At 35.0% G+C, this 25918-nt stretch overlaps 1 protein-coding gene across 2 annotated transcripts in view; it reads left to right on the top strand.

Moving 5' to 3' along the window:
- Fbxo11 (F-box protein 11) overlaps window positions 1-25918 on the top strand; it is an 84863-nt gene that overhangs the window by 38570 nt on the left and 20375 nt on the right. The window lies entirely within an intron of this gene.

Below are 25918 nucleotides of genomic sequence, written 5' to 3'. Positions count from 1 at the left end.
GGGTTTGATCCTCAGCACCACGTAAAACTAAATAAATAAAGGTATTGTGTCCATCTACAACTAAAAATAAAACTTTTTTTTTAATAGGAAAATAAGAAAAAAACTATTTTTTCCTCTAATTTTCCAGTGGAATAAGGTTCCTTTTTGGATAAAGATAAGTTTGGTTTAACTTATCTTCATTTCTGCTGAAGAGAATAAAGTTTTAATTATGTTAAGACTCCAGTGTAAAAGAATTTTTCCATTAAAATTTATTAGTCATCCATGTGACACATGCATTTTCTGATGTCCTGCTTATTGGAGATTCTTTGGTTTTGTACCTTCAGGCAGATGAGTTAACCACTTAGGGCATAATGAGAAAAGGAATTGTTTTAGGGCTGTAGATGCAACTCAGTACTTGGCTATCCTATCCTGGGTTCAATCCCCAGCATTGCAAAAAGAAAAAGAGAAATACGTTTAACTATTTGGGGTAAAGTGCCCATCAATCTTAATTATCTTAAATAGCACTAAGAAACAGAAGCAATTAAGACTTCTGAGCAGCATAACATAGTGCTAGATTACTATGTACTTTATTCTTGGAAAAATCTCTTAAGGTTTCAGTGCCTTTCTCTTTGAAAACAGAAAGGACTAGCAAGTTTATTTCATTGGTTTATCAAAGAAGAGAGGATTCTATAGTCTCATAGACAGAAAAAATGACAAACATGACAGAAAAGAGGAAATATCTATAAAATGCAGAAATATCTCAAGAAACCCCAGTTTAGGACAGCTTACTCTGGAAAATAGCTTTGTACCAGTAAATATGTAGGGACTTGGGTCTCATTAATAGGCTATTTCATGATCCTAATGGGTGTCATATAAAAAGACAAAATAATTTACTTCGGAAATATTTAAGTCAAAATGATTAAAATTCTATTCTAGTGCTTGAAGAGTATAAACCCTCAGCTCTCTTGAAAACATAACTGTGAAAACACTTTTGAGAACTACAAATAAGAAAGAATAAAGCTTTAAGTATTTCTATATGATGAATTGGAACAGAATCTTAGTCTCAACATAAGAATTTGTGAAAACGTATTTTTTTCCTCTGTGTAAATCATCCAGAGCCTATTTCTTTAAATCTTGCCAAATTTTCCTCCCCGAGCCTTCACTCCCAATTAGTACAAATTAATTTAATCTTAATCTAACCCATATATCATCATAAAAGCAAACCATTGACCGATACAAATCATTCCCCAATCTCCAGTTTTTTACATTTTAATATTTTGAGACTGGTCATAGTGACACATGCCTGTAATTCCAACAACTTGGAAGACTGAGGCAGGAGGATTGCAAGTTCCAGGCCAGACTAGCAATTTAGCAAGACTTGTCTCAAACTGAAAAATAAATAAGAGAGCGGAGGCTATAGTAAAGTGCCTCTGGGTTCAATCATCAATACCAAAAAAATAAAATAATTTTTTTAATTTAGGATGAGTAGATACAGTTTATTGTGATAAGGTTCTTCCTTTCTTAGAATCAAGAAAAGATGCATTTTTGTGAATAGTAGCTTAGAATTACCCATATTGCTGATCAGTTCTGTTCTTGCCTTTAAGAGTTTATTGAGGGGAAAGGGAAGAAAGGCAGTGGAATGAGATGGACATTATTACCCTATATTCACGTATGGTTACACTGCCTGTATGACTCTGCACCACGTTCAGCCAGAGGAAGGAGAAGTTGTACTTCGTGTACAATGTGTCAAAACACATTTACTGTCATGTATAACTAATTAGAACAAATTAAAAAATAGTCTATTAAGTAATGTTAATATGAATCCCTTTAACTTTGTAGATACTAGCACTTCTTCTAGACTAGAAACTCCTTTGTAAGGTGTAAATTTTTTAGTAAAATCAGAAGTACTTACTAGTTATGTACATTTTAATTAAAAAAAAATTATTAAGTATTTACGCTATAGAATATTGTTACTGACTTCAGTTGTTGAGAGTGCCACACTAAGACTTGGATAATTTATAATTTTTTTTTTCCAGTGTACACTTTTGGTTCTAACATGAAGGGTTTTTGTTGTTATTTTCCATTAGCTTCAGTGAATCTTTGTCACCCTAAGGCAATAATGTTTTTTTTAATGGCATTTTGGCGCCATCTGCTGTTCTTTAATATGATACTTCATTATATTGGTAAAACTTGTAGGTAAAGGATTCAAATATATATTATTTCTTATTTTTTCCCATATAAACACAAAAATAGAATTTTTTTAAAAACCCATAGGTTAACATCTGCCTTATGATTCCTATGTTCCCAGCTGTCGAGGTTATCTTTTGTCATTTTAGTGGTAGGAAATAGACTTGTATGGACTGGTTGTGTAGCTCAGTGGTAGAGCACTTGCCTAGTGTGCACAAAGCCCTAGATTCAATCCCCTGTATGGAAAAGAAAAAGAAATAGACAAAAAAACTTTCTGTACTCTTGCCTCTCAACAATTTTGCATGTTCATTCCATGCCTTTGAGTTGCTGAAGATTTCCTTCTCTAGCTTTCTGTGTCTCTTATGATAGAGGCTTCTGAGAAAGACAAATTCACTGAACCTCCTTACTTACCTTTGCTAACGTTTATGTCCCTTTTCTAAGAATACGTGGCTTTTCATCTTTCATAGTCTGTCATATCTTAGCCCTGAAGCCCTGCTTCTGTTCATACTATGAAATTTTACCCTATGATTCTAAACTATATTTACTTTTTAAATCTTATTTCTATAGCTGCTTTTATGTAAATAAAAAATTTGCCCTGCAAATATAGCATCTTGCTTTATATTTATAATCTTTAATTATATCACATGATCTGGTACTCTGTATAGTAGAGCAATATATATTTGTATGTATGGAATATAAAATTACTGTATTACTGATTAATTACCACCTATGTCTTTTTTCCCAAATAAGTGGCATGTTTTTTGTTAACTTGTACAGCTTATGTACTGATTTTGTAATCTTGGAAAACAAATCATGCGCTATTAGAAATGCAGACTTAGAAATCTCTTGCTCTAATTTTAAAAATTATGTGCAGAGTAAAGATAGATGAATCCTGAGCAGTGAATTTTTAATAAAATGGATAAATTTCTGTACATAGAGTAATAATGTCTATTTGGGCTACTCAACGTGTATCCTACTGTTTCTCTGTCACATTTAAGCATTTTTTATTGATTTTTGCTGTGATGGTCTACTTGCGGCAGTTTTGTACTCATCTCATCCCAATATAACTTTAATTTGTCCTTAATTTTTTATGAATGTTTGAATTTTTTTTTCACATACTAAATTTTGTATTTCCTCAACTTGAATAATGTCTGTAGGCACCCTCTTATATAATAAAGACATTTGTGGTTCTTGCCTTTTACCACTGTGCTGCCTAAGTACTACATTTTCATTATTAAGGTTGACAGTGTATATATTCCATTGTTGAATTTTCTTCTGTCATTTGTATGTAGATTGATTATATAAGTTGAGAATATAGTAATAGTGTTCACCTTATGAACATGGATGAATATGTGCTAGAATTCTGTTTCTCCTCTAGTTGATATTATCCTCTTTGGATCATTCAGAAGAGATCATTGGTAGCTGAACTGGTGTGTGTGTGTGTGTGTGTGTGTGTGTGTGTGTGTGTGTGTGTGATTTTAATAGTACTGTAGAGTGAACCCAGGACCTTGTAATGCAGGTCAAGCACACTATCACTGACCTACATCACAGACCTTTTTACACTTTTTTTTTTTTTTTTTTTGAGACAGGTCTCACTAAGTTACCCAAGCTAGCCTCCAACTTGTGATCTTTCTGCCTCAGCTTCCCAGATAGCTGGGATTACAAGTATAAGCCTTTTCAGCTGGCCAGATGAATTATGTTAAAAATACTACTGTGGTTTTTGTCATGTTCTAAAGTTATCCTAAGATTTACTACTATCTAATCTGTTTTCTCCCCACCCCCAAAATTTCATTTCTGGACTCCTCTTTCAATGTATACTGGTTTCTCTGGACCTGCTTCATTCATACTGTATCTTGGGATGATTTCTTTTTGCTTTTCTGAGAAGATTTCATTAATTGCTGGATACCATGCCTTCCCTTTCTGTGTTTAGCTGAAATTTGTGTTTAAGTAACTTCCAAATAAAGGTAATTTAGGAGAGTAACTTTATAAGTCTCTGCTCTTCTGGAAGTTTTCTTATTCTGCATTTCTTTTTGTTTAATAGTTTTAAAAGGGGAGATTCGACTTCCTTTTGTTGACTTAGAGTGTTTTGAGATCCATGTATCACTGTTGTCCTTGGATTTTCAGAGTTGAAAGCTTTATTTAAAGTTTTGAGGGTATTTGACAACTCTCTCTTTTGCTGTAAGCTCATTCATACTTTATTAGGCATAGCTGCTTCAACTTCATTTCACCAGCCAACATTTCTTTATTTTTGTGTCTTTCAGAAATCAGTTGAGGGCTGGGGATGTGGCTCAAGCGGTAGCGCGCTCGCCTGGCATGCGTGCGGCCCAGGTTCGATCCTCAGCACCACATACAAACAAAGATGTTGTGTCCGCCCAGAACTAAAAAATAAATATTAAAAAAATTCTCTCTCTCTCTCTTTAAAAAAAAAAAAAAAAAAAGAAAAGAAATCAGTTGAATTCTGTAACGCCCTTATGGTCCACATACTATTTTCTTTGTAGTAATTTAAATTTTAAAAAATTTCTTTTTTAATAACATAAAAGTTTTGGAGATAAAAATGGGTATATATAATCTGTCCTTTTTCCCAAAATTTTTATTTTTCACAGTTTCAAAGTGAAATGTACTAAGTAACCTAAACATTAGATCCCTAGTAATATTTTAGTGATTTCACTATACTAGAAAATGATTCCTGGTTTCATGTTCTGTTTTATAGATAATAGTTGTGTGTGTTTGGGTTTTTGTTTACTCCTCTCCTCTCTTCCCCGTTCTCATTACCCTACTCCAGGCCTTTTTGTTTACTGCCATTATTGACAAAGTCTTAATTGTTGCATTCTAGTTTCTTATGTACACATGGCTATCTAAGTCTTCTAATAACAAAACCTTGATAAATGTTATAACACTAACCAAAAATGTTCATTTTTTTAAAAAGTAGAATAAAGTCAAATTCATTTACCTTGGCATTCAAATATTTTTTTTTTCTTTATTCAGCCCCAAGTGGTTCTCAAAGTGTGGTTCTGCCCCAGCAGATCCTGAGAACTTATTACCAAGGCTCACTCCTCCCCAACTTTCTGAATCAAAAATTATGGGGAAAGAGTTAAGCAATCCGTTTTATAGGACCACCACCCAGTTCTGAGGATGCATGCTTTGAGGACTGCTGGTCTAGTCTCCCCTTCATTTTGTAGGTAAAGAATTTGAGGTCTAGAGAGTTTAACTAAATCAGTACAGAGATAATTCATGTAAAATAATTTTTATAGTTCCTGATACATTGATAAAATGTGCCCTGCAAATTTTGTTGGCGAGTGTTATTGATTGTATTGTTGATTTTGTTGTTAGGAAAGCAAAGTAGAACAGAATTTAGAAATGTGGATTCCTGAGTCAGATCCCAGCAGTGTCAGTTGCTGTTAATTTCTAAAAAGTTAATCTCTCCTAAAGCTTAGTATCCACATTTATAAAATGGTACTAAAAGTATCAATCACATAGGTTGGTAGTAAGGATTAAGAGAGAAAAGTGGATGTTGATAACCATGCCTATTTGATAAGTACTTTAATAAATGCCCTAACTTAATAAGTTAACATATGATGCTGAATGACTTAATAGGCTAATGTCAAAAATCTTATCTTTTTTTTTTTTTTTTAATTAGAGCTTTATGGTTATACATAGTAGTTGGGTTCATCCCGACAAACTCGGTACATGCATGGGAATCTATTTCAATTCATGAATTCCCCCTTTAAAATCATGTCTGTTTTTAAATGAGCTTATAAATATAGCTAAAGTTAAAAAACAAAACAAAAAAAACCTTAATAACAGGGGGCTGGTAAAATAAATTTCACTACATGAGTTGGGTGCAGTAGTGTGTGCCTAAATTTCCAGCTACTTGGCAATAAGGTAGTAGCAGAATCACTTGATCCCAGAAGTTGGAGGTCAGCTTGGGCAACACAGCGAGACCATATCTCAAACAAAACAAAAATTTTATGACATATAAAATTGAACATAATTCATATTCATGATGCAATAAAAATGAAATCGCAGAATACAAAGCAGTACATGGCCTTCCAGTTAGAATTTGTATAGGGGAAAATAGCTAAAATATTCCTAAATATTAATAGTATAAAATTTGATGAAATTTTTAATAACCTTCCTTTTTGTATATTTTTTCTTTATTGATCAAACTTTTTTTAGGTTAAAGTACTTTTATTGTTTAAAAAAAAAATCTTTGAAACTGGCAGGATTGTTGTTACCCAAAATGACTGCTAATACTTTAAAGGGAACAGTGTTCATTTTTTACCTGTAATCAGCCATTGGAGTTTATGGATTGAACACCATATTTTTTGCTCTTCAAGATCACTCTAAAACCATGAATAGAAGTTTGTAATTAGAGTCATTTCTGCCTCATAGGGTTTTTATTTTTTGTTTTGTTTTTATTTTTGCTTTTGTTTTATACTGGAGATTGAACCCAGGGATGCTTTGTCACTGAACCACAACCCAGATCCTTTATTTTTTAGTTTTCAGACAGTCTTGCTGAATTTCTGAGCCTGGCCTCCTGAGTAGCTGATACAGACATGTATACACACACACGCCCAGCTTATAGTAAACTTTTAAAATGATATCCAAAGTACTTTGTAGTGAAAAATAAAAACATTGTACTTAGGGACTGGAATGTGGCTCAGTGGTACAGCAGTTAACTAGCATGCACAGGGCCCTAGCTTTGATTGCCAAGGCCACAAAAACAAAACAAAACCATTAGTTAGTTGACACTTTACCAGCACTTCCTGGCTTTCTAACCTCTCAGTGGTTCATTTAACCTTAATGGACCTCAGGTTCCCATCAATAAAATAGGCCATATTAATCTTTGCTGTTAGGTGATTTCTTGATCTGTAAAAATATTACTAATAACTGATGATGTCTTGTACTCCCCTGCCCACAGTCTCTTTTCCTTCTTCAATAAAACAGTTGTTTCATGCGTGGAAATTCACAACAGAAAGGTTAAGCACTTAATGCTTATAAGAATGATAGCCTTGTTCCCATTTCGCTCTTCATACTTTATTTTCCTGATCTTGGTGGTTCTTCCCCCCATAAACCAAACCAATAAAAGGCATTTCCAGGAATGTCTAAATTTCATATGAAAATAAAATTATGGACTGGCTAAATTGTTTTCTTTTAAGCTGTGTATGTATAATGACTTGTGGGTTCTTTATTATACTCCTATAATACCTTTCATATGGTTTTAGTATGGCATTTACTATGTTGCTTCTGTTCTTCATTTATGTCCCATTCTCATAGTAGAACAAGTTCTTCAGTGGTAGATCTTTATGTTCACAGTGTCTGCAAATAGGTGAAAATTAACAGTGATTAATTGATGACTTGTGTGAATTCTATTTTATTCTAAAATTTCAGTTTGAATCAATTTGGAGCTGCAGTTATTCTGATACTAAATTAATGACAAATTTCATACTCTGGTCATATAGCTTCTATTTAGGTTTAACACTGTTGAATTGTTTTCCAGTTGAACTTAGATTCAACTTGGAAAATACTTAAAATTGGTGAAAACCACTGACTTTAAATTTTCATGCTCATTAAAATAAAAGTTGTATTTATGATGAACTTTGATACTTAATAAATACTGAAAATGTGAAACTGGATGAACAAGTATGAAAAGAGAAGAGAGGATTTTAAAATGTTCCATTTTAGGAGACAGTTATTTTAAACTCATTTTCCTGAAAACAGTGGGAGAAAATGTATTGGGAGAACCGAATGTCATATAGAACAGGAAAGAATCAAAATAAAGCTAAGTTGTACATGAGACATTTATCCCTAAGTTGTCAAAAGTTTGGAGGTTTTCTTTTATTTTTCACAAACTAAAGCTATGACATTTTGTAAATTCTGGGATCCACAGACATGGTATTAACAATTTTGACATCAACAGACACTAATCAACTTTATCTTATAAGACTTTCTCAGGAGTTGGATTACATATATAGCATGAAACCATCAGTATTGTACTATATGTATATGATAGTTTATCTTTGCTTTCTGACCTTCTACTCCTGGAGTGTGTTTTCAGAGTGACAAAATTCCTAACTCTCTATCTCCGACCCATATGACTCACTGGAACTTGAGATCCAAATATTTAGTTTTATGTTGGGCACCTCCACTTGAATCTGTCACAGGACCTCAAAACCCCAAATCCAAACCTTTAATTCATCTTTTTCCTTCCCTCCCTCTCTCATTTTCTGAAAATCTTTGCCTTACTAGATGACACCACCATCCACTGAGTTGCCCAAATCAGTATTTTTCCTGGCTTCAACCTCTTTTCCATACTTATTGGTATCTCATCAGTCATTCAAATTTTATGAATTTTACCTTATAAATATATCTCAAATATATTCATTTCTTCCATTTTTATTACCAGAGTTAAAGTTATCTTCATCTTATTTGCTATTTCCAATAGCATGGTTTTTATGTTTGGTTCATCTTCCTAAAACACAAGTCAGTGTATATCATTCTTTTTTTTTTTTTTTTTTTTTTGGTGCTGGGGATTGAACTTGAACTCAGGGGCACTCAACTACATCTGGTAGTTCTTTTTTTATACTCAAGGTAAGCACCTTCAGGTCTTCACACACATTATTCCTTCTCTTGACTAATTCCCAGTTGTCATGTAATTCTCACCTTGGACTTTGTGCTTATGCTGCCTGTTTAGTTGTCTGTCTTAAGCTTTTGGAGGGCAAATGCAGTACTCTGGTTGATCTGTTTCACCAATACCTAATACCATGAAGGGAACAGTCATTTATTTTTACTCATTCAGCAAATATTTGTTGAGCATGCTCTGTGTCTGGCAGTTTAGAATGAATAGGTCTAAATTTCTTCTGTTGAAATGAAGCCTCATGAATTTGTAGTAGTTATTTATAATATCAAAGATTTGGTTTCTGAAGTAGTCAAAGTGTATGTGTATTTTCTTCGAAATAGGCTTAAGTAATCACTAGCTTATGTGTATGTTTTCCTGGGAACAGTGGTGTATGCCTATAATCCCAGCAATTCTGGAGGCTGGGACAGGAGGATAAGTTCAAGACCAACTGGGACAATTTACCCAGACCCTTTCTCAAAATAAAAAACAGGGCTGGGGATGTAGCTCAGTGATAAAGAGTGCTCCCTGGGTTCAATTCCCTAGTACCATAAAAGAAAAGAAAAATTTATTTAACCCATCATACCTAAAATATTATTTAATAACTGAAAAATACACTGAATACACAAGTATTTTATAGCATTATCCTGAATAAATTTTAAAAATTGGTAATTGTAAAATATCAGAAGCATCTGATTACAGCAAGTCAGACTTCTAATTAGCAGTTTTTAAATACTGGCTTTACTTTTGGTTTCCCTCCCTTTTAATATTTAAGCTTTGAGTAAAATATTCAAACTAAATATTTTTTTGAGTAAAATATTCAAATTAGTAAAGCTTTGCGTAAAATATTCAAATTAAAATTTTAAATAAATTTTCTCTTGATTTCAGTTTATTCGTGATTTTTTTTTTTTTTTTTAATTGAAGAAGAGCTGTGGTAGTTTCCAACTGTGTTAGAAACAGTTGTCAAGTGTGGTTCTTTGCACTGTGAGACTGGGAGCTGTTTCTAAACACACAGTTGTTAGTAGCACAGATTTGCCTAAGTTTCCAATCTGATCTGTGTCTTTGGGTAAGTAGTTTGGAATATGTATAGTACTTATAGAAAAAACTTCCATATATTAAGTTCTATAAATTGATCTCGAACTTTAGGTTAGTTTACAACCTGAAGTATTTAGACTTTTAAGTCCCAGCCAATTAGTAGCATAGTTTTTTGCACATCTTTAAGATAATTGTATTAAAAAATGAGGACATTCTGCTTGCCTGAAAATGAAGTCATAGAGTTCTTAATTGAATTCTAATAGAAATTTTCAATGCTATTTAATACTCAAGATCTCAAAGGTAATTATTTAGATAAAAAGTATGTTTATTTTCCAAAAGACTTTACTTATCCCTGTGGTTCCTACTAATAGTGAAGATTCTAGTATATTTATAGGATTTGAAGTAAAATATAGAAATTATAAAATAAATTTTACTATTATAGATGTGTATGTATATAGTATTCTTTTAAATTGTACGCTATTAACTTTTTCCCTTCAAAGGAACTGATAACCTGGGCACCTGTAATCCCAGCTGCTCAGGAGTCTGAGGTGGGAAGCTGGAAAGTTCAAAGCTAGCCTCAACAATTTAGTGAGACCCTGTCTCAAAATAAAAAATTAAAAGAGCTGGGGATGTGGCCTAGTGGTAAGCACCCTGGGTTCAGTCCCTGGTATCAAAAAAAAAAAAAGGAACTGATAAAAGTTCAATTAAAAGATACATGAATATGTGTGATATATGTAAATAATACAGATATAGAAATAAATAAATATGATTATACTGTCTAATTAGGATAGCCAGTAGCTATATATGGACATTGAACACTTGAATTATGATTCATATGAATTGAGGCATGCTGTAAAATATGTAAAAATACATATTGATTTCAAAGATATGGTATAAAAATTTAAATCTCAGTAAATTCATATTGAGTACATGCTAAAGTCATATTTTAGGTATGATGGGTTAAGTAAATGTATTGAAATTTGGTACTGGGAATTGAACCCAAGGGCATTTATCATTAAGTTGCTGAGGCTGGCCTCAAATTTGTGATCCTCCTGCCTCAGCCTCCTGGGTATCTGAAATTAAAAACTATGTATATATGGATCACATTATCTTTCTATTGGAACTTTCTGGTCTAGAACGTTTTTTCTAACAGAAAATTGAGTCCTTTGTAAGTTACAGCTTGAGCATTTTTTGTATTAAAGAGTTATTTTTAGTAGTCTTAGATTACAACTTGACATCTATTTCTAGGTCTTGTTTTTTAAACTTCTTGTTAGCATGAAACTATAATCCTTCATGATTTCATGGTTCTTGCATTTGAGCCAGTTTGGCAGCTAACAATGGATCATTCATTTTATTTGTTGTTTTATTTATTTAGGTAACAAATGTTTTTTGATTGTTTATTGTGTGTCAGGTTTGTTTTGGGAAATACATCTCCATAATATTAAAGAAAAAAATGGAGGGGAGTGAGGGAGAGAGAAAATAAAGTGAGTTTGTGGATTTGGAGGCAGAAAGAAGCTGAGGTAGATCTTGTCTGGGGTGTTTTTGTTTTTTAGCTCTTTCTTTTGCTTCTTACCACAGTGGTAGCCAGGTGATCATTCTCTTGTGTAAAGTACTATCTGGCACTACCAATCTCAGAACAGTCAATGGTAATTTATTATGAGAATGATATAGAAATGTAACACATATTCTTTACCTTGGCACAGAGTTTAATGATGTATTTTTAGAATAGAGCTTTGAGTGCTTTAGAACAGAACAGTGTTTATGAATATAAAGTTGAGGATTTTGTGATACACATGACTCAAATCATGTGGTATCTTAAGTTTATTTACTGTTAACTTCAGGTTGCCCCAGGGTTAGCCATAATACCTTCCCTTTCCGATTACTTTACGAGGGGGCGGGTACCAGGGATTGAATTTAGAGGCACTCAATCACCAAGCCACATCCCCAGCCCTATTTTGTATTTTTTATTTAGAGACAGGGTCTCACCGAGTTGCTTAGCACCTTGCTTTTGCTGAGGCTGGCTTTGCGATACTCCTACCTCAGCCTTCTGAGCTGCTGGGATCATAGGCATGCGTCACCCCACCCAGCCTATTACTTTACTTTTAAGTCTTTAATGTTTGCTGTGTTGATGATGACAAAGAAGGGATTCCAGAATGGGGTGGGTGGGTATCTATAGTAATAAACAGGTGAAGGTTGCTGAAGAGAAGGGATTGTATATGATAAAAAGTTTTAGAGTGTATTTTTTAGTATTATAGGAACTGACTACTGGCAGCCTGGCAAACCAAGCTAATATCACACTTACCTGTGCATACACGCAAACATCTAAATAAATTCATGACAAGAACAAAATTATAAATGCACAACTAAACTTGAAGCAAGGAGAGAAGAGGAAGATACTCACAGATACCAGAAATGAGAGAAATAGAATCAAAGGAATAGTGGGATCTTGTGTTGCTATATAGCTTCACAAATCATGAAAGTCGACTTTAGATGGGTTCAATTTCAAATTAGGTAGATATGGTTTGGCCAAAAAAGAAAGAAAATCAAGTAATAAATGGTTAAGAAACAAATCTAAAATGTAATCACACAGAAGTAGGAAATTGAAAATATAGAGCTGAAAAAAAAATACTAGGTTGATTAAAAACAAAAAGCTGATAAGAAAATGTTATTGGGCAAAAATAGATTTTTAAGGCAAAAAGGACAAAGCCATTACATAATGATGAATGGAATAATTCACCACATAGAAATAGTGATCTTAAATCTGTGTGGCCAGGTAACATCAAGAAGTATATAAATCAAAGATTTTATAGGCTAAAAATAAATAGAGTGCCAAGAAGGATAGTGGGAAATTTTAACGCATTTCCTTCCGAAGCCAAAGAGAAGCTGTAAAGTGCTTCCTTTTAGTGAAAAAGGTAAAGTTCTCAACATACCAAGGAAAGGAAAAAATCATGCTGAAATTGCTAAAATCTACACCAGGAATGAATTTTCTATCCATGAAATTGTGAAGAAAAATAAGAGATTCCCACTGTTCTGTTCTTGCACCTTAAAACTGCAGAAGCTGTTGGCCACAGTGCATAAGTCTTAGTTAAAATGGAAAAGACATTATAGGGTTTGGTACTATACTCATGGCTGTAGGCATTCACTAGAGGTCTTAGAAACATACTCCCTGTGATTAAGGGGGAGACACTAATTATCTTTCACAGGTGAGGAAATTTAGGCTTAAAATATAAATTTACCTAAAGTCAATTGAATGAAAAAGCTCTGCTTTTCAATACCCCACCCTTCTTTGTACATTGATTATTACAAAATATAGGCCAGGTAGAGAAACTCATAAAAAAGTAGAAGCCGAAAGTGGTAGTGCTCACCTGTAATTCCAGCACTAGAGATGGAGGCAGGAGGTTACCAAGTTGAAGATCAACCTCAACAACTTAGACTCTGTCTCAACATTTAAAAGTGTAGAGAGGACGGTGATTTAGCTCTGTGGTAAAGTACCTTTGGATTCAGTCCTCACCCCCCCCCCCCAAAAAAAAAAAAAAAAAGCAAATAAGAGTTTGAGGACTTACTTTTATCCCTCCAAGTCCACGCTCCATGCACAGAAGAAGCATTTTGGAAAGCTAAGATGATTTTTTCCTGGTTATGATAGAACTTGCCCTCAGAATTATGTCATGTCATTTTTACATATTCCATCCCCACCACAATATCATTAATTCAAGATATTAATCAAAGTTTTACAGGCTGTGGAAGAGATATATCACATTTTGAACTATACTGAATTAATCCAAATAGCAACTGTCTTTCTTAGTAACTCCAGTGCCAGTACAGTAACTAGTGCATATACACTATTCAATAAATATCCACCAAAAGATATTGGACTTTTTCCTTTAATATTGATGATGCAGTTTTTAAATGTTGCTTGTTTTGGAATTCTTTGAAAGTCAAACAATAAAGTCGTCTTGGAGAGAAAAAAAAAGTTTGAGTTATTATAAAGGTATTATTTATTACCTTTGTAGTATAAACTGCTCAAGAGAAAAGGTTTTTATGTGCCCCTTTCTAATCCTATCCCCCTCTCACCATTAAAAGCATTTGTTTCATTGGTGGTGGTGTTTATTGGTACATTATAATTATACATAATGTGGGGTTCATTATGTCATATTTATACATCCACATAATTTGTCAGTCTCCTTCCCCAGCGCCTTCCCTTTCCTCTCCCCTCCTTCCTCATTAATTTGTTCTACTCTCCTGATCTCCCTTCTATTATTCGTACTATTATTTTAGTTCATTATCATTATATATGCAGGATTCAATATGGTATATTTGTATATAGGTGTAGCATAATTTGGTAGATTTCCTTCCCCTGTACTTCCCCATGCACTCGCTTCCTCTCTCTTTCTCAATCCCCTTCTTCTATTCTTTTGGTTTCCCTTCTAATTTTTTTAGTCCCATTCCCCCTATTTAATTCTCTCTCCTCCTCTCCTCTCTTTTCTTTTATTTTTATATTTTTTATTTCTATTTTTGTACCTGAGATTAAACCCAGGGGCACTTAATCACGAGCCACATCCCCAGACCTTATTTTATATTTTATTTAGAGACAGGGTCTCACTAAGTTACCTAGGCCAGCTTTGAAATCGTGATTCTCCTGCCTCAAGTCACTGGGGCCTGGCTCTCCCTCTCTCTTTTGCATAGAAAACATTTGAACCTTAACTTTCTGAGGCTGGCATATTTCACTTAACATGATTTTCTCAAATTCCGTTCATTTACCAGCAAATTACATAATTTCATTATTCTTTATGGCCGAGTAAAACTCCATTGCCTGTGTGTATACACACACATACCCCTCATTTTCTTTATTCATTCAGAATATCTGTCGACACTCACCTAGGCTGGTTCCATAACTTGATTATTGTAAATTGTGTTGCTATAAACATTGGTATACACATACCATTGTAGTATGCTGATTTTTGTTCTTTTGGATAAATAACAAAGAGTGGGATAACTGGGTCATACAGTAGTTTCATTCCAATTCTTTTGAGGAATCTCCAATCTTCCAAAGTAGTTATACTAATTTGCAGTCCCACCAACAGTGTGTAAATGTACCTTTTGCCCATATCCTCAGTAGCATTTATTGGTATTTGTGTTCTTAACTATTGTCATTCTAACTGAAGTGAGATAAAATCCGCAGTGTAGTTTCAATTTGTATTTTGTAATTGCTAAGGATGTTGAGCATTTCTTCCATAAATGTGTTGGCTATTTATATTTCTTTTGAGAAATGTCTGTTTAGTTCATTTCCCCATATATTAATTGGGTTATATGTTTGGTTTTGGTGCTAAGTTTTTTGACTTTTTTTTAAAAGACATTCTGGTATTAATCCCCTGTTGGGAGAGGATTTTCTCTCATTGTAGGCTCTTTCTTCTGCTCTGCAAAACCTCTTTAATTTGATGCTGTCCCAGTTATTGATTCTTGGTTTTATTTCATGAGCTTTAGGAATCTAACTAAAAAAGTATGTCTGTGTCTGTGCCAAGATATTGGAGTTTTGACACTGTATGTTCTTTTAGCAATTGCAGTTTTTCTAGTCTGATTCCTAGGTCTTTGATCCACTTTGAGTTGATGTTTGTACAGGTGAGAAATCGGGGTCTAGTTTCATTCTTCTACACAGGTATATCTGGTTTTCCTAGCACTATTTGTTAAAAAGCCTATCTTTTCTTCAATGTATGTTTGTGGTACCTGTGTCAAGGATCAGATGACTTATCTAGGTGGATTTGTCTCTGTGTTTCATAGGTCCTTGTGTCTGTTTTTATGCCAATGCCATGCTGTTTTGGATTACTATAGCTCTATAGTATAATTTGAGATTGGTTATCACAATGCCTCCAGCATTGCTCTTATTTTTTTGGCTGTTCTGGGTGTTCTGTTCTTCCAACTGAATTTTTTTTTTTAGTTGAGTATAGACACAATACGTTTATTTTTATGTGGTGCTAAGGGTCAAACCCAGTGCCTCACTCATGCTAGGCAAGCACTCTACCACTAAGCCACAACCCCAGCCCCTTCCAACTGAATTTTAGGCTTGTTTTTTCTAGTTCTATGAAGAATGTCATTGGTGTTTTGATTGGGATCACATTGACTCTGTAGATTGCTTTTTAATGATATGACCATTTTGATGATACTAATTCTGCCTGTCTGATAATAAGTATTTTTTTTCATTTTTTTTAATTGTTAAGAGAGAGAGAGAATTTTTTTAATATTTATTTTTCAGTTTTCGACGGACACAACATCTTTGTTTGTATGTGGTGCTGAGGATCGAACCTGGGCCGCACGCATGCCAGGCGAGCGCGCTACCGCTTGAGTCACATCCCCAGCCTTATTCCTAAGTATTTAAAAAAAATTTTTTTTGAGGCTATTGAGAATGGAATTATTTTCTGGATTTCTTTCTCAGCAGATTCATTCTTGGAGTATAGGAGAGTTATTGGGTTTCTTGGGTTGTGTGTGTTTCTTTCTTTTCTTTCTTTCTTTTTTGTATGTTAATTTTGTATCCAAAAAATTATCAGCTCTAGAATTCTTTTGGTGGAGTTTTGGGGTATAAGGTGATGTCATCCACAGATAGTTTGACTTCTTTCTTTCTTATTTGTAACCCTTTACACTCTTTCTCTTGTCTGATTGCTCTGTCTGGAGTTTCAACAAATATATTGAATAGGAGTGGTAAAAATGAACATTTGTCTTGTCCCTGATTTTAAAGAAATGCTTTCAGTTTTTTTCTGTTCAGTATGTTGTTAGCTTTGGTTTTGTTGTATGTAGCCTTTATGATGTTGAGGCAAGTTCCTTCTGTTCTTAACTGCTTCAGTGTTTTTAATGTAAATGAGTTCTGAATCTTATTGAATACTTTTTGCCACTATTGAGATGATTATGTTATTTTTGTCCTTGATTCTGTTTATGTAATGAAATATATTTATTGGTTTGTGTATGCTGAACCAACTTTGCATCCCTAAGATGAATACAACTTAATGTGTTTCTGGTATGGATTGCTCATATTTGATTAAGGACTTTTGCATTTGTATTCATCAGGGATATTGATCTATAGTTTTCTTTCCTTGGTGTGTCTTTATTCAGTTTTGGTATCAGGGTGTGATACTGGCTTCATGGAATGAGTTGGGAATGTTCCCTCCTTTTTTGTTTCATGAAATAATTTGAGGAGGATTGACATTAGTTCTTCTTTAAAGATTTGGTAGAACTCAGCTGAGAATCCATCTGGTCCTGGGCTTTTCTTTGTTAGAAGGCTTTTTATTGCATCAGTCTTGTTGCTTGCTTTTGGTCTGTTTAGGGTTTCTGTATCTTCTTGGTTCAATTAGGGTAGATCATAATGTTTTTAGAAATTTATCAGTATCTTATAGACTTTCCAATTTATTAGAATATGTTTTCTAAGTCATCTAATGATCCTCTATGTTGCAGAAATTTTTTAAATCTCCATTTCATTAGTTTTGGCTCAGATCTTAATTTTCCTGTCTTATTGATTTGGGAATCAGTTTGTTCCTGATTTGCTAGGACCTTGAAATGTAGCATTAAATTATTTATGTGGGTTCTTTCATTAATTTAGGCACTTAGTGCTATGAACTTTCCTCTCAGAACTGCCTTCATAATGTTCCAGGAATGTTGATACATTGTGTCACTATTCTCCTTCCAGTTTAGGATTTTTTTTTTTTTTAATTTCTCTGTCCATTTGTCATTCAAGAGTATTGTTCAGTATCCAGGTGTTTTGTGCATTTCTGTAATTTTTGCTATTGATTTATAATTTCATTCCATTATGATATGGTAAGATGCAAGTGGCTATATAGATTTTTTTTTCTTTTTTTGTACTTGCCAAAACTTGCTTTGTGATATAAAATATGGTCTATTTTAGAGGAAGGTTTCATAAGCTGCTGAGAAGGAATTGAATTCCACTGTTGTTAGATGGAAGTGTTCTAAAAATGTCTGTAAGGTTCATTTGATTTATAATATTAAGTCAGAAGTGTCTGTTGATTTTATGTCTGGAAAACGTGTCTGTTGGTGAGAGGGTGTGTTGAAATCATGCAGTATTATTGGATTGGTGTCTGAAACTTTTTAATATATAATTTTTTATTCTAATTATACATGACAGTAGAATGCATTTTGACTTATTGTACACAAATGGAGCAGAACTTCTCCTTCTTCTGGCTGTACATGGTGCAGAGTCACTCTAGTAGTGTAGTCATACATGTATTTAGAGAAATAATGTTTGTCTCATTCTATGGTCCTTCCCATCCCTACATCCCTACCCCTCCCCTCACACCCCTTGGGTCTGAGATTTTATTAAGAAAAGTGTTTGTTTTACATAATTAGGTGTATAGACATTTGGGGTAGTATCTTCTTATTGAATTGTTTCTTTTACCAGTATATAGTGATCTTCATTGTCTTCTGATTAATTTCTGCTTGGTGCCTGCTTTGTTGGATATGAGAATAACTACTCCTGCTTACTTTTGAACTTCATATGCATGGAATATCTTCCATCCTTTTTTAATTTTTTTTTTAATATTTATTTTTTGGTTGTAACTCAACACAACATCTTTATTTATTTATTTTTATGTGATGCTGAGGATCGAACCCAAGGCCTTCCACGTGCTAGGCGAGCACTCTACTGCTGACTATAAACCACAATCCCAGCCCCAATCTTTTTTCTTTTAGTATTTTCTGTAGTGGTGACTTAGTTGTCATGAATTCTTTTAGTTTATCCTTAGCTTGAAAATATTTTATTTCTTCTTTGATTCTGAATGATACCTTGCTGGATATAGCAATCTTGGTTAGCAGTTGTTTTCTTTCAGAGTTTAGGTTGTCTCATTCCATGTCCTCTTGGATTTTGAGAGTCTTACTAATAAGTCAGAAGTAATCCTTATTGATTTACCTATAAATGTGACTTGATGTTTTTCTCTTGCATCTTAATATTCTATCCTTACTCTTTGATTATGATGTATCTTGGAGAGGTTCTTTTTTGATCTTGTCTAATTAGGACTGTGTATGCATTCTGTGTGTGGATGTCCGTCTCATTTCTAAGGTTTGGAAAGAACTGAAAAGGTTCTTAATATCATTAGCCTGTAACATCCATTCCCTTTTCAATCCCAATAACTCTTTAATTTAGTCTTTTAATGTTGTCCAGAGTTGGGTTGTTTTTTTGTTTTGTTTTGTTTTTTGTTACTGGGTCTTGAACTCAAGGGCAATTAAACACTGAGCCACATACCCTTTTTACTTTGTATTTTGAGACAGGATCTCATTAGGTTGCTTATAGTCTCACTAATATGCTGAGGCTGGCTTTGAACCTATGATCCTCCTGCCCCAGCCTGCTGAGCTGCTGGGATTATAGGTATGTGCCCCCGTTCCTTGCTCAGAGATCTTGTATATTGTGATCATGGTTTTTATTTTTTCTTTGCCACTTACTGAGTGTTCAGGTTCATATACCCTGTCTTTGAGACCAAAGTTTTATTTTTTGTTTAATCTGTTGGTAATATTTTCAAGGGAATTTCTCATTTTCTTTATTGTGTCTTTTATTTCCAGGAGTTCTGATTGGCTTCTTTTCAGAATCTCTCTTTTCTTGAAATGGTCTTTCACCTCCTATGTTTACTCTTTCTTTTTTTGTTGGTAGCGGAAGGGGGTTTCCAGGAATTGAGCCCAGGGGCACTTTATCACTGAGCTACAACCCCATCTCTTCTTATATTTTATTTTTGAGATGGGGGCCTCACAAAATTGCATAGGGTCTCACTGAGTAACTTGAGGCTAGCCTCAAACTGGACTCTCTTGCCTCAGCCTCCCAAGTTGCTGGGATTACAGTTGTGTGCCACTGTACTCAGCTGTATTTGCTCTCTTAATTCATGGTCTTCCTCTGGAATTTTATCCCCTTCAATATCTATGGGTTCCTTTGTTGAGTAATTATAAATGGGGGGGGTGGTATATGCCTGTTTCTTCATGTTTTCAGGGGTCTTAAATTTGCATATCATAGATTTGTTGAGATGGATTTCTCTTTTATGAGGAGATCCTCTGGTGAGCAGTTGTCTCTTGTTATAAGACCTCTTCTCTATATATATTTTAGTTCCTACACATAGGCTCAGCATAATCCAAGGGTTAGTTTCAACCTCAAATGCTTTTCATTGTGTAGAACTACACATAGGCTCAGCATAATCCAAGGGTTAGTTTCAACCTCAAATGCTTTTCATTGTGTAGAACTGTTGGTTTGATTCATTTTTGGCTCCTTCAACACTGTGGATTCCTCTCAGCCTCCATCTTTGAACCTTTCTGGTGTTTTGCTATAGGAACAGATGTTTGTGAGTGGGACCTGAAGGCCTCACCTAATTGTTCTCCTTGGGGCCTGGTCATCAGTTTGGGATTTTTTTCTCCCCTGTTTAAATGTGAAAGTATTATTAAAATTTGAGCAGGAGGGGCTGGGGTTGTGGCTCAATGGTAGAGTGCTCACCTAGCATGTGTGAGGCACTGGGTTCGATTCTCAGAACCACATATAAATTAATTAATTAAAGGTCCATCGACAACTAAAAAAATATTAAAACAAACAAACAAAATTTGAGTAGGATTAATTTGTGTATGAAGCAAGGTGTCCATCTCTTGGCTGGATTGTGGGTGTAGCTCAACAATAGACACTACTATCCTGTAGATTTCCAGCATCTCTCAGAAAAGGGAGGAACAAACAATAGCAGCAAACAGTATACAGCATTAAAATAAATGCATGGTATCTACTGTGACAACTACAACACCAGTTACCACAGAAAAGAAATGGCAGGGTCAGTAACAGTAACTAGCCATGAGCTAGATCTAGCCTTAAACAGTAGATATCAACTACACCCCACAATACTAATAAATGTAACAATTTGAATGGTGGGGACAAGAATTATATAAACCAAACAGTTCTGAAAGGTGGTAAAAATACAGTTAAAAGAAAATGAGGTAGGAAAGCAGAAAAAAAATCAGAATATCTGGAACGTGAAGAAACAAAGAAGAGAGAGAGAGCAGGTGATAGCAGCTGTAAGAAGGAAGAAAAAAATAAACAGAAGAGAATTTGGCTACTAGAGGAAGAAAAAAGGAAAGAGTAATGAGAAACAAATAAAATATTATCAAACCAAAACAAGTAAAAATCCCTAACCCTGAAGACAAAATGAATTAACAAATGGTTGCTGAAAAGAAAAGAGGCTGGGCATGGTGGCACCCATCTGTAATCTCAGCAGCTATGGAGGCTGAGACAGGAGGATGGTGTGACTTTAAAGCCAGCCTCAGCTGGGCACAAGTGGCACATGCCTGTAATCCCAGCAGCTCCAGGGAACCTGAGACAGGAGGATCTCGAGTTCAAAGCCAGCCTCAGCAAAAGCAGGCTGCTAAGCAACTCAGTGAGACCCTGTCTCTAAATAAAATGCAAAATAGAGCTGAGCATGTGGCTCAGTGGTTGAGCACCCCTGGGTTCAATCCTCAGTATGGGGGGCGGGGGAGAGAATATGTGTGTGTGTGTGTGTGTGTGTGTGTGTATAAAATGTACATGTATCCACAAACCAAGAGAAGGAAGGAAATTATTAAAGAGAAACAAAGGATTGTCTTTGCTGAGTTGGTCAAAACTCAACAAGGATGAATGTTTACTGCCTATCAGACTGCCTTTCCATTTCTTCTTGTGCTATGTACCTCTTAGAAAGAGTTGGGGATTATTAAGCGCTCAAGCACGCTCACTCGCTCTCTCTCTCAATTCTTTAGTTGTAAATGGACACAGTATTTTTATTTTATTTTTGTGGTGCTGAGGATCAAACCCAGGGCCTCACGAGTGATCTACCGCTGAGCCACAACCCCGGCCCAAGCCCTTTCTCTTTTTATGTTGCGCACCTAGTTGTCATCCAGAGTGGCCTGGAAACAAAGCTGGCTGAAATAGTTCTCAGCTTCCCTTCTCACCATTAAAAGGTAGGGTGGTGGACTGAAAAGTTTGAGTTTGTCGGGACACTAGATCAGTGCACTCCCAGGGTGGGGCTGATGCAGAGTTCTAAATGGGAAGTTCCAGCAGCTAGCTAGGGTTTAGCTCTGATCTGAACCTTATCCTGTGGTATCTGCTTCGGAGAGATTAGATTAACATATCCTAGGGCCAGGCAAATGCCAGGCTTTGCTGGGCATCTGGATGTTCATGTCCTCCTAAGAATTCTACTTGTAGGGCAGAATAACCAACCTTGCACAGGTCTTGCACACTTCCCAGGCTCAGTTCCAGAGTGCAGTTGCACCCACCTTTGCAATTTATAGACCTCCTTCAGATGATCTTGTGAGCTGTTAGGCTCAAAGGGAAAACAAGCCTCATTCCCCTTGCTAGCCCTAAACCTGAATTTTCAATCACATTCCACTAAGAACATCCTAGGCCTGTTGGTTGGTATGCACTTGCTGAGACAGGATGGCAGTATTTTGTATGATCTCCTGGGCTCCTGTAGCTGCAGGCTACAACCTGGCCTCTTCAAGATAGTTCCCAGCCTCAGCTCTTCACTTGCTAGTTGAGAAATTGGAGCACTTTTCAAATACCATCTCACTATACAGCCTCTGATTCAGCTAAGTTTAGACTGCTTTTTCTGTTCTATAGGTTTTCCCATGCCATATTAGCCTGCTGTTTCTCTCTCTCTGTTTGTATCTCACCTTCATTCTGCAGTGAACTGGCACCACTTCTGCCGCTGGCTTAGCTCAGCCTTTCTCTAATCTGCAATCTTTGATCTCCTAAAAGGCAATTTCATGATAATCATTTTCTGCTTTTTTAAAAATAATGACAGTATATATTCTCAGTGCACTTTTGTTTTTTCCCCACTCCCCTTCCACCCCCACTACAGTTTGACCTGTGGAATCTCTATTATAAGTTTGATCAGATTCAGACTTAGTGTTTTTGATAAGACTTTGTAGATTATGGGCTCTTGTTTCATCAAGAATTATAAAGTCTTGTTTTTTTTTTTTTTCTTTTAGTGATGTTAGTGACTATTGATATTCAGCAGTTAAATCAGTTCACTGCAGATTCAGAAAGTAATGATTCTCCATTTTTATTATTTCTTATTCACGTATTGTTAAAATGTTATCCTCTATAGAGAATCTTTCCCTTCTCTAATGTGTGGTTATCTACTGGTTCAGTTTATATATGGAAGAATACATAGCTAGGCACACTGTGGTCCATGCCTGCATTCCTAGCTACTCTGGGAGCCGAGGTAGAAGAATCACATATTACAGGTCAGCCTGGGAAGTTTAGCAAGAACCTTTCTCAAGACAAAATTTTAAAAAGGTCTGGGGAAGTTGAGTACTGTGATGTGTTCCTGTAATCTTAGTGACTCTGGAGGTTTAAATGGGGGTTGCAAGTTTGAGGTTAGACTCAGCAATTTAGGCCCTGTCTCAAAGTAAAAAGGCCTGGGGTTGTAGCTCAGTGTTAAGAATCAGAAGATTCACTCTCCAGTACCAAAAAAAAAGGTTTAGGAATATGGTTTAGTGATAGACCTCTTGTCTATCCCAGGATTTAATCCTTGGTACAGCAAGAAAACTAAAAATAAATGTTTATTTCTCATTTTTTACCAGTTTGGGAAATGATGGGGTTTTTACTACATCTTTCAAAGTAAGCCATTTTTTTTTCTTTATAAGTATCTTCAGGAACCCATGATTACATTTCTTTCTATTCATTCCAGTTATCCTTACTGATGTTCAAATTGTCCCATCTTAAAAAATAAATACATAAATAAAAACTAAATTGTTCCTTATTTTCTTTGGCCAACAGGAATCTCTTCATGTTAGATCCCTGTCCTGTGGTGTTTGTATTTGTATGTGTGTGCGTGTGTATATGTAGCTTTTAAAGCACATATACTAAACATGTTCCATATATGTATACTTTTTCCCATGTTGAGAATTGATCCCAGTGCCTCACTTATGCTAAGCAAGTGCTCTACCATTGAGCTAAACCTCAACCCTGGTTTTTATATTCAGTATATATTTAAGATAATTCCACATTAAACTATATGCTTTATTTTATATAGCCACATAATGGTCTCTTATATAGCCATACAATAGCTTATTTAACAGATCCTGGCTGATGAACATTTTAATTTTTTTTGAGTGGGGAGTATCAGGGATTGCAGTCAGGAGCATTTGGTCACTAAGCCACATCTTCAGCCCTATTTTGCATTTTATTTAGAGACAGGGTCTCACTGAGTTGCTTAGCACCTCACAGTTGCTGAGGCTGGCATTGAAATTGGCTTCTGTCGCAGTCCGGCTGGGCAAAATAACTGGGAGGTGACAAGCAACTTGAAGGTTGAAGCGGGAACTCCTTTATTGCGAGGGAACTCAGCGGGAACTGAAGGTAGCGGGCACCCAAGGTAGCAGTAGCCACTTTATTGCGGGACAGCAGAGGTATATATACCTAACTGATTACACACAGCTTGACTCAATTAGCATCATCTAGATACAGCAGTCAGCCAATAAGGAATCCCCACCATCTTAATGGCTCGGTGACGTTGCTTCACAAACTACTCCTCCTGGCAAACTGCCAGGCGCCATCTTGACTTGATTTGCAGTCCCCAACAGGCTTCCTCCTGCCTCAGCCTCCTGAACCGCTGTGATTACATTAATGAGCATTTTGATTGTTACCCTGCAGTATTGTAAACAGTACTGCAATGTATCTCTTGATATGTACTACTTTGCCAACACATGGAAGGATAGCTGCAGGATCAATTCCCAGAAATGGAATGGCTGAGTAATAGTTATTGCCAAATTATCCTCAAAAAGCAATGAAAAACTACTTTAAAAAAAAATTCCTTCTTATCCTCTGATAATACTCGTATGCTGGATTCAAAAAAAAAGAAAACAAACCTTGTTGTAGTCTTTGTGTTTCCTTAATTGGCTCAATTTTATATTGAATTCTTAAATCTTTTCCATATTGATTTGTGAGCAGTAGATATAAAGAAATTATCCTTTGGTGATTATGGGTACACATATTTATTCCTAATCATGTTTCTTCTTTTGATTACATTTGTGTTATTTACTTTCTAGAAGTTAAATTTTCTATGTTACTGAAATTGGCTAGGCTTTAAAAAAATCGAACTTAGAGAAGAAGAGTTAGAGGTACAACAGTTTTTACTTTGGAGCCATTTAAGAGTTGTCGACATATTTCCTTGTCACATTCCAGTGCTTTAGTGTATATTTTCTACAACAAGGATATTCTCTCAAATTACCACATAGAACTACTAAAATCAGTATGTAAAAATTGATTCATTACTATCGTCTAAACTTTAGACTTTAGGTTCACTAATTGATGCAATAGATTTAAGACTTTTCAGTCTTAAATCTGCTTTATCTCTTCAATCTTCAATTCCAAACAGCCTTTAATCTGGAGCAGTTTCTCAAACTTTTCCTGATTTTCATGACTTTGACAGTTTGACAACTGTAGATCATTTGTGTTATAGAACACATTAAAACAACTTTGCTCGATGTTTCTTTATAATTCACCTCAGGTTATGATCTTTGTTAGAAACATCATAGAAGTGCTATGATTTTTTTTTCCAGTTTGTCCTATTGATGTTTACTGAGCACTTGATTAAAACATTGTCTGGTTGACATCACTACTATGGAATTATTATTTTTACCCTTTCTACTTAAGTATTTTGTGGGAATGTAGTTTTATCTTATGCATTCTCAGACTTTTAGCATATTTATTTTGTCAATGTCAATACAGGTTTGTGAGTTGATATCCATTCTGTGGGTTATCCTTTTACTTTTATTATTAATCTTTACCCTTCAACATACTTTTGCCAAGTGGAGCCTTTTCAGGTTGGCTTTTATGACCTTTTAACATGTCCTTATCATTTTTTGAGCACATTTTAGTTTTTTTGCCACAGATATTCGAGACTCATTTTGTCCATTTCTGCCCAACTCTGAAATCAGCCATTTTTCTAAGGAGTCTTTATTCCTTTTATAGAAAATAATATTCAGAAGCCAAGATTCAGTTGTTAGTTATGCTCATTGCTTTTGGAAGATCAGTGCTCTCAGGCTCTTTTAGTGAATAGAGCTAGGAAATATAAGTATACCTATGTCCACACACATAGGAACATTTACATCTGTGTG

The sequence above is a fragment of the Marmota flaviventris genome, chromosome 14 (assembly GCF_047511675.1).
Source record: "Marmota flaviventris isolate mMarFla1 chromosome 14, mMarFla1.hap1, whole genome shotgun sequence".
NCBI classification, from domain to species: Eukaryota; Metazoa; Chordata; class Mammalia; order Rodentia; family Sciuridae; genus Marmota; species Marmota flaviventris.
Note: the sequence above shows the minus strand (reverse complement) of the source record. Positions and strands in the feature narration are given on the sequence as shown.